This window comes from Triturus cristatus, chromosome 1_1 (assembly GCF_964204655.1).
Source record: "Triturus cristatus chromosome 1_1, aTriCri1.1, whole genome shotgun sequence".
Taxonomy (NCBI): Eukaryota; Metazoa; Chordata; class Amphibia; order Caudata; family Salamandridae; genus Triturus; species Triturus cristatus.
The window spans coordinates 13,529,204-13,543,731 of NC_140579.1; the positions used below are offsets into that span (position 1 = coordinate 13,529,204).

At 47.3% G+C, this 14,528-nt stretch overlaps 1 pseudogene; it reads right to left on the minus strand.

Annotated features, from left to right (window-relative positions):
• Nucleotides 1-12,188: 12,188 nt before the first annotated feature.
• Nucleotides 12,189-14,528, minus strand: part of LOC146869131 (proteasome subunit beta type-7-like) — a 78,578-nt pseudogene continuing 76,238 nt past the window's right edge.

The window sequence follows — 14,528 nt, forward strand, 5'->3', positions numbered from 1 at the left end:
ATTACACTCCGCGGCCAGCCGGTTTAATACTACTGCGGCCGGAGGAGTCTGTGCGCTTCTGTCAACGCAGGCGGGGTCTCCGAAGGCGGCTTCAGTTCACGAGTCCTCAGACCGTCGAACGGGCTGCCGGAGGGGTCAAACTACCTGCGCGCACAGTTCAAAATTGGAGCCGCACCTCAGTCCCGGAACAATGCGGCAACTTCAGGGGAAGAGACGGTCCCACCTCACTTTAGCTGCGCCGGTAAGCGCTCCAGTCAGTATGGCCCTTCTCTCAAGGGCGAAGGGGGGGTTCCAGGGGCTCCGCGATCCTCCCTCCGATCTCACTCACGGGGGGGCTCCCGCCCACAACAACAGTCCCCAAGTCACTCGGGCAGGGCAGAGACGGTACTCTCGCCCAAATGAAGGCCAGCCTTTCCCCGCCCCAGCGCAGCACCTCACCTTCTGTCCACGATCAGCGCTTCGACGGCGGTGGGTTCGGAGACGTCCGAACGCCCGCCAGGAGGCACTTAAGTTGAAGGGGCCCTGTCAAGGGTCGCAGTCGCGATCTCACCACTGGGGAAGGCGGGGAGGCTCTAACTATGGCCAAAGTCTCTGAGGGGCAATTGGGCACTCGCTGGCCAGGCGCTGAAGGCGAGAGGTCACTGCTCGCGCTTCTGACTGGAACGCCAGTCAGGGTCCACGCCAACAACCTCTGCTGTACTTCTGCCTGCGCTATCAGCTGCCTCAGGGGGGGGGAACAGGGCAGGTGTCAATCTGGTGTCAAGTCCTCTTCTATGTTTCTTCTCTTCTCCACTTTTTCTCATCATGGCCGCCAGGGACTGGGCCTTTTATAGCCAGTGCCCTGGGGTGCCAGCACGAGCCAGAAGGTTCTAGAACCTTCCCTGGCTGTGTCAATGACATGGCCCTTCCAAGGTGTCTTTTTGGTCATTAGGAGCCACCATACTGGGCTTCCTAAGGCAGCCATTTTGTGTACTTGTAACTTCTGAGGGGATTCCTGTCAGGTTTGCAGGCTACACAAAGTGCGCCAAAACCTCCAAAGGGTCAGAGGTCAGAAGGACTCCAATGGGAGTCACTCTCATAGGGGACAATGGTGTCCACCATTTTAGGGTTGACAACCTCAGTGTGTAATGCCACCGGTTCTGTCAGGCGCCTTGTACATAGGTGCCAGGAACTTGGTGAGCAACTGAGCGTCAAGGAGCATCTAGCCCCATGGGACAACACACAAAAAGGTCCTGGTAGACAAATAAAAAGCGACAAATTTTAGGAGGCACGGGGGAACAAAATAAATCATGGTGTGAGGGGACTCTCAGAAGCAGACAGGTCTAACAGTCTCGCTTTGCGATCGCTTACGCGATAGCAAGGTCGAGACCTAAAAAGGACACTGTTGAAGAGATTGTTGGTTATCAGTTTGAAAATAGTTCTGGTATCAACTGCTATGCTAATGTAGTGGTCAATTTCGTTTTTTTTCTTGAAAGTTTGCAACAGCAAATTGTGGAGAATCGGTGAAAAAAATGTTGTTCCTTGTTGCATTCTGTTTATGAAAAATTGAGAACTGATAAAACTAAAATGCAAAGCGTTTCTGATATTTGTAATCTTTTGGATATATGTTCTGGTTCTACACAATTTACGCAGAATATCCAACAAGATGCTCAGGAATTTTTTAATGTATAGGCATAGAAATTATAAATGGGAACATCAATGTGAAAAGTGTATGTTTACATGTAGCACTGACATAGACACTAAAAGATTTATATATTTGACATTACCAGACTGTAAATCAGTGTCTTTCAACAAACTAGTTAATTCAGCAAATCAGAACATGGAGTGTAGCCAATGCAACTCAGAAATGTTATCAACATTATTTATACAAAGATATGAACAATATATAATTTTAAGGATGCAACGTTGTACAGCTGATGGAAGAAAATTGGAAACTTTAATAAAAAAATTTGTAGCAAGTCAACTATCAATAGCAGGAAGAACTTTTATAGTAGTAGCAATAATTTTCCATGATGGTCCTTCTACAAAATCAGGACATTACACTGCCTATTTAAAATGTGATAATGGATGGACATATTGTAATGATGCTCAATTGGATTTTAAACAACGTTTGCCTCGCGAATTACCAAATTCCTACCTAATATTTTTAAAGCCATAGTTTTAGGAACATAATTCAGCGTATTAGGAATATGGTAAAATGTCTTACTATGATTACTATTGGACAATTTCAGTTTAAAGGATTTTAGCAACACCATTTGGCCCAGAGGAAAGGTATACATTTAAATTATGGACTTTTTGTTGCACATTCTCACAGCATATGTTTTTTAGAAACATAATTTATAGTGTACAGAAATTATAAAAAGAATTCTTTATTGAATCATTATTTGAGTACTTTCAGATTCAAGTACTTAGAAGGAACCATTTTAAATATATGTGTGATTTGTATGATATGGTTTGATATTGACGATGTATGAATAATTGTTCATTGTATTATTTGATTTCTTTCAAATTCAAGTAAGACATTTCTCTTAGAAGAAAGCATGTTACATATGGGTGATTTGTATTATATGGTTTGTTATTGGGGGTGTAGTTTTTGGGGAATATTCAAAAACAGTTGGATATATGATAAATATGTTAGATATAGTTTTGTTTATTTTAAACAATCTAATTGACTGGTTTTTTTTGCCCAATGTTATGTGATGAGTACGATTGAAATCACTGTTTGTAGTGAAATTCAATGTATTCTGAGAACAGCAAAAAAGGCAAAGCAAATAATTTAACAAAATGTTAAAATTATGTTGTGTTGTAAAACTCGGTTCGGAAGACTCGGTTTGGTTGGACTCCCATAGAAGTCAATGGGAGCCAGTTGTACGACGCGTTCATGCGCTCCCATTAACTGAATGGGTACGTCTCGAACAAGTGCGCCCCCTACAGTGGGTACGCGTCGGTGCCATCCGCACCGTACATGCCTGTGTGCCCATGCCAGGGGGAGACCCATAGGTCTCCCCATGTGTCTGAGTCGTATGGCTGTCCGACTCTGGGAGCTTTTGAGAGGCAGACAGTCCAGCTCGCACAGGCTGTCTGCCGCGTGCATCGTACTGGCTCGGATTGTAAATCGCATCCATTGCACGCCACGGTTAGCTTCCGACCGAGACGTACGGAGCGGTTCAGACCAAGAAACGACTCAGTCGGTGAATCTCATGTAGCTCGCATCGTACTTGCTCGCTCGTACAGCTGTACGAGTCGGCCTGGAAAACACACATACGGCTCGTAGTTTTTTCGGCCGAATCGCGTTCAGTGCCCTTCCGACCAGGATCGGAATCGGCCCCTGTTGGACCTGTCAGCCCTAGGGTGGTCTCCCCTTCTATTTTTGTATCGTGCCTCATTTTTTCCACCCTCATTTTTATGTTGGACTAGGTCTCCGGGCGCCTTTTCATTGCCAGGCAGTGTTAAGGTGCAGGTGCTCCCTTCTCCCAAGATGGCTGCCACAGACCCCTGCTACTGCAGGGTGGTCGTTTTTCATAGTAGCACCCTAGCTGCCAGGAGCTGGCTGGGACCCACAACAATGTTGCGATACCAGCCCGCCTTTTTGTCCCATAGTTAGAGTGGGGAAGCTCCTGGAAGAAGCTGGAACCTTCTAGAAGGGAGGTGGGGTTTTACTTTTGCCGCCTTGGCTAGAGGTCACCTGACCTAGGGCTACTTAAGAGTGGGAGGGAAACTTGTGTGGTGAGTTGGCCATTGGGGTGAAGCAGAGCTGGAAGAATCCACCAGGAGTGTAGGCGGTAGGGCCTAGCCAGGGACTTATGCCTCTGAGAGTGACAGGATTTAGGTACTGCCTCTTAAGTGAGTGAGGTGCCCTGTGAATCCCACTGATCTTGCCCAGTAGTAGGAGGACCCAGAGACTCTCTGCCAACCTGACTAGGAAGGACCTAGTCGCCCTCTCCATCCCTACCCCTGTAACAGAACCCCTTAAGGGCGCCAGATACATCTGCGCCACAAGACTTCATCTGTCAACTGAGAACTGAAACCTAACTTTAAGAACTGAGACTGCATGACAAGAGCGAGCTGTAAGCCTTGAATGCCAGAGCTGAGACTGCGTGTCCAAGCTAACCTAGTGAACTAAATACTAAGCCGATTGCCAAGACACCGGGGATCGACCAGGTACTAGCGCTGTGACCCCCGCGCTCCCTGCCCTGGTCTGGGACCCCCGGCAGCGTGCTCCGCTGAGCACTTTACCCCCATCCTTAATTTGAGCCCCCCCCTGCGACGACGAAGCCAGCGCACTCACCGCCGCGGCCTGGAGGCCTGGAGAAGTGCCCTGCTGTGCCGTGAGGCCCTGGAGAAGTGCCCTGCTGTGTCGCGAGGCCCAGGAGAAGCCCGGGGCCCCGTCGCTGCCGTCGCAGCCGCGTGAGGAGGTGCGCAAGGTCGGGGCCGAGTTCCCCCAACGTCGTGAGGACGGACGCCTGCTGACGCCGAGACGGAGGTAAGCCCGGAGGCCGAGATCCCCCCTGGTGCGCCCCCTGCTGGTCTGGGAACCACACCGCACTTGGCCCGGGTTGTCCCCTCCGTGGGAGTCCCCTCCCCTGCCTGCGCGGCGGAGAGACCCCGCCGAGGGATCCTGTCCGTGTCCCCCCCTTCCGCGATACTGAGCGCGGTGCTCTGTGAACTGCACCGGAGCATAGGGACTTGCTCCTCGAGTCCGGGAACACTCCCCGCTGGAAGCCTTCCCAAGAACTGACTGACATTACCCTCGTGTGGCGCTTCACGCCACCGACCCTGCTTCCCCAGCCGGAGAGACCGGGACTGCGAGTAACCCACTGTGTTATATGCTCTGCTGGAAAGTAATTACCTGCCAAGGAATGCGAGTAGCGCACTGTGTTATATGCTCTGCTCGAAAGTATTTACATGCCGATGATCACGAGTAGCGTGTTATGTTATATGCTCTGCTCGAAAGTATTTACATGCCGAAGATCACGAGTAGCGTGTTATGTTATATGCTCTGCTCGAAAGTATTTACATGCCCAGGGTTCCGAGCGGCGCATTGTGATATATGCTCTGCTCAGAAGTAGTGACAGGCAACTGATTAAGAATAACACGTTGTGTTATATGCCCTGCTCCAACGTATTCACATGTAAATGATTGCGCGTAGCGCTTGGTTTTATATGCTTTGCTTCACAGGATTAGGGACCATCGAGTACGAGGAGCGCTCAGTTCCACAGGCTCCATGTTAATGTACCCGATGTCGCCCATTACGAGTATCGTGCTGTGTTAGACGGCCTGTTCAGGGAAAGACCTTTCGTAAACGCGCACAGCGCTATCATCACCCGCACTTAGCCAACTGCCGTGGGTATATGAATGAGGTCAGGTACTGCATATATATCGCCAAGATTGCTGTATTTACTGATTGATGGTATTATGATGCATGTATCGCCTTGTTATTTCCTGAACTGCAACTGACCAGCTATACTTGGATAAACTTGAAGTATTTGCATAATTTAAACGGTGTGGCGTCACTTATTGTGTGTGTCCCTAGTCCATGAGGAGTGTGTGGTGTATGGTTGCTTAACACATAGCCCTCTGGTTGCCCGACCGGCTCGCGCCACGTTACCACCTATAGGGCCTGGTGACCCCAGGTTCCTACAGCCCCAAAGTATTAATACAGTCTTCAAAACACCAAGTTTATACCTATGTAGTTTTGGAATCTCTCTGTCATAGGATATCATGTGACCTGGAAAAAAAAAGATTTGACTGGTTCATAATATTTCCCATTGTACCTATTGAAGGACCGCAATCGTTTCAATCATTCTTCTTTGAGCATCTTTGGAGACAATAGTCTGTGCTTACCTCCTATCATACGTGTGCAATTTTTCAAACAATGTACTACCAAAATGATCTTATTGTAATAGTCTGCCAATAACTAAGCACTTATAGGGCAATGTTAGAAGCATCCTGTGCCAAAAATATGTCACTTTTTGTAACATACTTATAGCGCAAGACATTCTTTCATATTTACAAAGAGAAGAAAAGGCACTCTGTGTACCTTTTCTTCTCCATGTAAATACGACCTCATCATACACACCACTTTGTGTTGAAAGGGCGTCCTATAGGTGTTGCTGTGCGTGATTGCATAGAACACTCATAGAACAAGACACATCTCCAGATTTATCATAAATCATAAATCTGGACATGTGTGTGAATGCTGCACCATCCTCCATTTGGTGTAGCAAGGCACAACAAGGAGAATTGTTTTCATTTCTCCTCATTTTTTCTCTTTCAATATATGCTACAATGCTCAGCATACATTGAAGGAGAAAAATGCCTTTACTGATTGTTTTTGTGCAGGAAGGTGTGTCTTCCTGCACAAAAACAAACTCCACACAACACAGATATCCTTGCACCATGGTGCAAGGGTGCCTGTGTCACCACATGGCTGCAGTTTAAGCAGCAGTGAAGAGGGAAGCATAGACTTGCAACATATTTATGTACATATGTTGCATCCCTGAGCTTCAGAAGTACCACAGCACACTGCAGCTAAAGAGCTTACTGTGTGATGCTGCAGCACTTCCTCATAGTTCTGCACTTATACATTCACCATACACTACTAATGCATTCTTTCAATCAATTATGCACTACACATACATTCATCTAAACTTTCACACACTATCATACAAATATCGCTATTTTTAACCAGAGAAGTTAGTTCTGAAAATAACTTTTTTTTTCTTTTTTTTGTTTTATATATTTTTTTTGATTTTCTTGAACAATTATTAGATTTTTTTTTTTTTCAAAAGGGAAAAAAAGAGAACTGGAGGAACAAAACAATGAACTTCAGGGAGAAAAAAAAACTCTAGCACCGATGGTTTTCTTGCAACCGACAAATTAAATTGATGGACTGCTCTCCATAACATAGTAATTTGTTGCACTTCATGCAGTGCACCTTTAGGGTGGCAAATTGTGGACGTATGTCCAGATGTTCAGTAGAGGCAGACGTCCCGGAAGTACTCGGTACTGCAGGTGGTGGAATAACTCGCATTCTTCGACACTCCTCACGCGCCAGGTTGACGGGATGCAGAGTCTTTAGATGTTTCATCATGCTTGCAGTCCCGCAAGAGTACTTTTTCGTGGGATCACCGCGTGACAGGACCCTTTGGCAGATTTTGCATGTCACTTTGGTGACACCTGCTAGATCCCGTCTTCACTAATGCCAATATCACCACCAGTCCACCTTTGCCACTGCCATGGACGGATCACCTTTTAGTCCCCATTTCATGGGAGGCCCCCACTGTTACCACCCAGCCTACGAAAATCAATGTCACTGACAGACGATGGCATAAACTCATACCATCAGAATGGTCAGACATCCTCTCCAACACTATCCCGGCGCTTTCCTCTGACGCCATAAAGGCCGATGAACAGTTTCGCTCCTGGATCATTTCCTCTCTGGACACCCTTATCCCCAAAACCGCCACACTCAGACACAACAAACGCATACCCTCAGCCCCATGGTATACTCCAGAGCTCAAGTCGCTACGGCAGGACTGTAAAAGAGCTGAACGATCATGGAGGAAGGAAAAATCCAACGCTAATAAGGACGCTTACTCCACCTCCTTATCAGCCTACAAATCTTTGATCGACAAGACAAAAAGTCGATTCTTTCAGGAACGAATCGAAAAAGCAGCCTGTTCAAGCAAAGAAACCTATACCACCCTGAAAGAACTTCTTAAGGTCCCCGACCCCGCACCTAGAAATCCCCCAGATCCAAAGGCAGACCAGGAAAAATGTCACCAGCTAGCCAGCTTCTTTCAAGAAAAAATCCAAAAAATTCTTGACTCCATCCCTCCGACTAATCCGAGCGACACTGATGATCCCCCCGATACTGCGATCGGTCCGCGCCTAACCTCCTGGGGACAAATAACCAACAAAGAAGTGGAGAACACGCTCAAATCCTTCAAAAGCGGATCCCCTAGGGACCCCGCACCGCTACGAACCCTCAAAGAAGTCGCTCCCATCATCATTCCCCCCCTCACCCATCTGATTAACGCTTCTTTTCAACAGGGAGTCGTCCCCCCTAGTTGGAAAGCGGCAGTCGTTAAGGCGTTGCTAAAAAAACCCTCCTTGGACCCAGCTGAACTGGCCAACTACCGACCAATATCCCTCCTCCCCGGGACCAGCAAAGTCGCCGAGAAACTGGTGAATAAGAAACTCTCCCAGTTTCTTGAATCCAATAATCTGCTAAAAAATTCGCAGACAGGCTTCCGCCCAGGACAGGGCACCGACATCGCCCTCCTGGCAGCAGTGGAGGAGGCCAGAGCGCTCTTGGACGGGGGAGGATCAGTGGCAGTGATCCTCCTCGACTTGAGCGCGGCCTTCGACACCGTCAACCACCAACTCCTGGTCAAACGGCTCAAGAAGGTAGGAGTAGAAGGCACCGCTCTATCCTGGCTTTCCTCCTTTCTGGCCCAACGTTCCTTCCAGATATGGGAGAATAACACCCGCTCCTCCGACACACCCCTCCAATGTGGCGTGCCTCAGGGCTCCTCCCTGAGCCCCACATTGTTTAACATCTATATGTCCCCATTGGAGGAGGTTGTCACCCCGTTCGGAGTGAGCATTGTCAGTTATGCGGATGACACACAACTAGTTGTCTCCCTTTCCCACCCTAGTCAACAGCCTGCGGACCTATTTAACTGCTTGACGCAGATCCAAGGGTGGATGAATAACTCAGCCTTAAAGCTGAATGGTTCTAAAACTGACATTCTCCTTTTGGGTCAGAAAGGACTCACCTTCCCTTTGAACATCTGGCCACCCTGTTTGGGACCCCCCCTGCCCCCAAACAGGAAGTAAAAAGCCTGGGAGTATGGATTGAAACAGACCTTTCATTCTCCACGCAGGCCAAAAAAGTAGCAGGCACCTGCTTCGGGCTACTCAAATCGATGAGAAAGATCCTGCCCCTTCTTCCACCCACATCGCAAAGACTTCTCATCCAAGGCCTCATACTGTCCAGGCTTGACTATAGCAACGCTATATACCTGGGCGCACCCGAAGCAACCCTAAACAAACTACAGAAAATCCAAAATGCTGCCGCCCGGATCCTCACGCACACCCCTGCCAGAGCTTCAGCCAAACCTGCTCTGAAGCTCCTTCACTGGCTTCCAGTAAGGGAACGAGTAATATTCAAAGCCTTAAGCCTGGCCCATAGACTACTGCAGAATCAGGGCCCCCCCATTCTGAGGAAATTTATACAACCGTATAAAGCCCCTAGATCCCTCCGATCGGACAAGGAGTCCCTCATCATCTTGCCGAGATTCAAGAGAGCCTGCACGGGTGGAAGGCGCTTCTCGATCCACACAGCTCGCCTATGGAACGCTCTCCCCCGAGACCTGAGGAAAGAACCGAACTACCTGCGATTCAGGAAACGACTCAAAACACACTTGTTCCCTTAATTTTTCTTAACCACATCTGTTGAAAATTGCTGTCCCCCCCCCCTTTTTTTTTCTCACCCCCGACCCCACAGGTGTAGGGATCCTTAGCGCTGGGATACCTCAGGGTGACTACGCGCTCTATAAAAATTTCTAATAATAATAATAATAATAATTTGTTTTATTTTGTCCCTCTGGAAATGTAAAACCTTTCCAAACAATCGAGGTGTACCTCTCAGGGCGTGGAGGTTCAGCCACAAATTCATCATCTGATGAATGATCAGATTGAGATGATGGCTGCTGTCCTGAAGCCATTGTTTTAGAAAACGAATCAATACTATGTGTGCACTTAGCAAAAAAAAGGTTCTTCAAAGAACAGAGATGCTCCTCCAAAGAAGGTCTAAGAAGAATGATTGAAATGGGTGGGGTCTTTCAATAGTTAAAATAGGAAGTCTAATGAACCAATCAAATCTCTTTTTTTCAGGTCACATGGGGTCCGCACACCCTGCGCATAGGCAGCATGCACCCAGCGCGACTTTGCAAAATTGCTTTAAAAACGAATATAGGTTTAATAAAAGTAAAAATATATTATTTTTATGATTAGCTCAGATTATGTCTTGCCTTAATATTTATATTAAATACATATATATATATCTTTTTTGACATTTAAAAATTTCACGGGACTCGTGCACCCACCGCGACAAATACGTATATGATGTCACGCGAAAGCTCTGTTTATGAGCTGTGCAAAACCTATGTTGTCGTCTGGGGGGATGGCCTAGATGGGTAGGTGTCTGAATCGGGGAGATTTGGGACGTCTGGTGGATTATCATAATTTTCCCGAGGATCAGGTGGAGGGAGAGTAGTGTCATCATCATTATCCTCTTGTGGGATTTCATCCCCTCCCCCACCCCCACACTCAAGGTGATCATTATCACCATCTTGTGGTGTAGGCGAATATGGAAGTACTGGAGAGTGTTCTGGAGAAAGTGGTAAAGTGGTGTAGTGGGGATATTTTGAGGAGAGAAAGGCCTGGCTGGAGACGTTCCCATGTCTCTCTTCTTTAAGGGTACTTTGGGTTCTGCTGGGGAGTTCAAAGGTCACTTTTTTATAGAATTGTTTTGATTTTACCAGTTTTATGGTCAATATGAAGATTTTTTTGTTTAGGGTGCACTGGATCTGGTTGAAATAGGTCTTCTAATCTAGTATCCTTGTTCGGCATCGAGGATTTTGGTTGTTTTGGGCTTGATTCCATAGCTTTAGGAGGAATTTTAGTGTCCTTTTGTTTTGGAGGAGCTGTGGAGTCCCAGGACTTTTTTGGCTCTGAGGATTTGTTGAGTTTTTTCGGCTCCGAAGATTTGCTCTTTTTCGGCTCTAAAGATTTGTGGTCTGGTTGCGGCTTCGAGGGTTTATTCGGATGGTATTTCGGTGCCGAATGTTTGGGTTTCGGTACCGATACGTGGCTGGCTCGGTCCTGAGTCGCCTGAAGGCTTGTCTTTGGACTTCGGAGCCGAGCCTGAAGGCGGGGCATCAGCAGTTCTGTCAAGGTGTCGATCTGAGCCGGAAGGTGAAGGTGTTACCGGAGCCTTATGTTTTTGAGAAGAGTAAGGGGTGTCAATGTCGGTACTCACAGTTTGTTGCCCGGGAGTAACCATCTGATCTTTGGCTTCTGATTCGTCGGCCTCGGAGACGCTGATGTCCTCATTTTCCGGTTCTTGTTCCTCTGGAGCATCAGGGCCTGCATCGAAGATGTCGTCCGGCACCGTGGTAGTGGATCGAGACATTATGTGACGTCGAGCCCGGTGATCACGTATGGTTTTCTTCGAAGTGAATGAAGCGCAGGCCGGGCAATCTTTGTCCTCGTGTTCTGGAGAGAGGCAAAGGTTACAGACCTCGTGGAGATCAGTGTGTGGAAATTTGGCACCACATAGGGGGCATTTTTTGAATGGAGTTCTTTACATTAGCTGAAGGGTCTGATGGTGTGGATTGGCCCAACGGCCTGCGTTGACGACCGTAATCGAAGGTGTTCAGATTTGTGTTGGGGAGCACGATCAAAAACAATACCGTTGAGCGGTGAAGGATTGTGCGTCGAAGGGGAATCGAATACGATACCGACCCGGAGCGCAGCATTTTACATCCAAACCGGACAAAAACAATCTGAAGATGGAGTCGATGCCCATGCGCACAATCACCATAAGGAGGAGTCACCTATCCCGTGACTACAGAGACCTCTTCGACAAAAACAAACTGCAAACATCCGAGCCCAACACCAGGTGGCGATCTATGCTCAAGTATACAATCTACAGCTTATATGCCTTGAACATCTATTTCTGAAGAACAGTGAATCAATCAAATATTAGTTGTGTATTTTGTTTTCCATGACAATGTTTGGGATTTATCTATTGAGGAACTGGTACATATCCCAAAAAGCAACAAGATGTCAAATTTTGTCTAAAATAAGATTTTTTTTTATACAATTAATCAAAAAAACCTTTAAAAATAATTGAATAAAAGAATAGAAAGGAAAAGAAAAAGAGTGTAATGTAATCTAAGTGTGATGTTTCTACAGAGGGTAGCAATTTCATGTGGGGACTCATGGGTGTAATGCAAGTTAGCTGCACCACTGTGTCTCGGGGAGGAGAGCTTGAACTGTATACCTCTGGACCTGTGGGTGGATTCAAAGAAAGAAAACACTCTTCTAAGTTTAGGGGAGGAGGAGCATTGAAGGAGCTGCACACCTCTGATGGCTATGTAAAAATGGAGGGAACCTCACAGTTGTGGCCCAGGTCGTGTGGATAATCCAAGGAGTGTTGCGCTCCTCTGACCAGGCATTGGGGATGGGAGTAGCTGTTCCTCAGAGGCCTAGGACTGAAGGTGGATAGAATGAGGTGTACAATCCAGCCCACAGGTTCTGAGCTGTAAGGGAGGATGAAAAGAGCAGCATAACTTGGAGGGCTGCTCAAAGACGAAAGGACGGAGCTGCATGTCGTCACGCAGCTCGTGATATAATGTGCGGAGACCTCATATATTTAGAGAAGGGATAAGGGATGGTAGAAAGATTTGTGCACCTGTTGCCAGGTCTGGCTGATGACACAGAAATTGCATAGAGGCAGCTCTTGGATGGAGCAAGCGAGCCAGACACCACTAGCCTACAGCTGGCACCGGATTGAGAAAGTTGCAACCCTGTGTTGTAGGGCTGGGGGACAGTCATGCCTCTGCTCCTGGCTGGGGAAGATAGACTCATTTATACACCTCTAGTTTAGGACTGATGAAAGCTCACAGTGGATTTCATTCTGTGTCCATGGGTTGCACCACCTCTTCCACTACTTCAAGCTCCAGGGGCGTGATGGTTTTCGTCAGTACTGCGGTGGTCCCCTTCCGGTAACGTTAAGACCCAAGCCTGGGAAAACAACAGGTTCAGAGGACTTGAGTTAGACACTTGTGATAACTCGACATCGATCCATGGAGCACAGAAACACATTGTTATGACGGTGGAGACAGGATTCCTTCAAATGGAGCAATTGTAGGGGTCACAGGTACAAACACCATCTAAAAAGATCCAACAAACCGCTTATCCAGACACATTAATTTCTCAAGTGGTCTCAATCAGAGTTCTACTGTTTTGCTCTTCCAGACAAGGGGGAAGCACAGCTTCACACTGGAGACACATTGCACTGCTAACTACATACTGGGGTAACATTTCCCGCAGCAGAATTCACAGGAAGAATTCACAATTATAACCCTTTAAGAAAAGACCAGCTACAAGTTGCCAAGAGTCTATTAGGGATATGCATGAGTAAAGATGCTCAGGAGCAGAACTGTTTCAGGCTCACCTGTGCCCGCTCTGGCCTGGGCTGTCATACCCACGCAGAGACTCCGTGCCCTCCTTGGTGATGATGCACAAGTCCACATTGCTCCCGGATCCCAAGTCACATGTGATTCCAGCAGTAATGGCCTCCCGCACCAGCTGTTTGGCATCCTCACGCTGTGAGCGATGAAGTGGACCGAAAAATGGCAAAAGGGAAGAAAAGGCAATAGAAGCAGTGAAATTGGATGTCACTTCTATGTGATCCTGTGTACCCGTAGTGAGTCTGAAGGCAAAGCAATAAGCAAGAGAGGTACAACTCCAGGAACACACATTAGGAAAAGAGATGCAGAGTTGTACGGCGGAGAGACGCGTTCTAGGAATAATCTACTATCACACACATGCTGGAGGGACAGCTTCGTATTCCAGACAATAGTATTGTAGATCAGCATTCACTCACTTACCTTCTGCTGGGACAGCCCGGCTTATACTCAAAACAAATCACATGGTGTGGAGGGAAGAGAAGCCAAACATCCTACACATAGGCACTAGGCCTCTCATTGTCCCATCAATCCCAGCCCGCAGCAGACATAGCAAAGCGGATTCCCGCAACCACATCTGGCAATCTGCAATCATCAGGCATTCACCTTGGCTATTTACAAGAGCTCTGCTGGGGACTGGTTCATCAGATAGTGCTGGGAGTAAGTGACACATGCTTCTGTTTTTTTGGTGGTTTGAGAAGGGAGTGACATCTGCCCAGTTCATGATCTTACTTAGCAGTGATGAGTACAGATGTTCTTCGCTTCTAAATTCTACACCACAGACTTTACCCAGCAATCACCCTGGCCCTTAGCCTCCCACTCCATTCCAACTTTGTGCCGCATGGCCTGTCTACGAGGGGACAGCATGCACAGTGTCTCTTCTGCGGCACTTGCTAGTCCTGCCGGCACATGACTTCCACTTGATAAACACAATATACAATTATACTGCGCGCTATTACCACTAAAAGTGTCCTGAAGCTAATGGAGGAAGCAGTGCACAGAATCAGGAATGCAAAAAAACTTAGGATCATTATCAGGAGACCTGATGATGAGATCCTGGTTTATGATAGCCGCAACCAGTGGCCGGAAAGTCAATATTTCTGCATTCAGAATGGAGTTTATGGACTTTTGGAATACAGTTGAGCCTGAGAGCATAGGGTGTGGAATGTTTGATACATGACCAGTTTTTGTTTGTTTTTTAAAAAATATGTTTGGGATCTAAACCATGACAAGCCCCATAACAGAGGCAGAGGACCACAGACG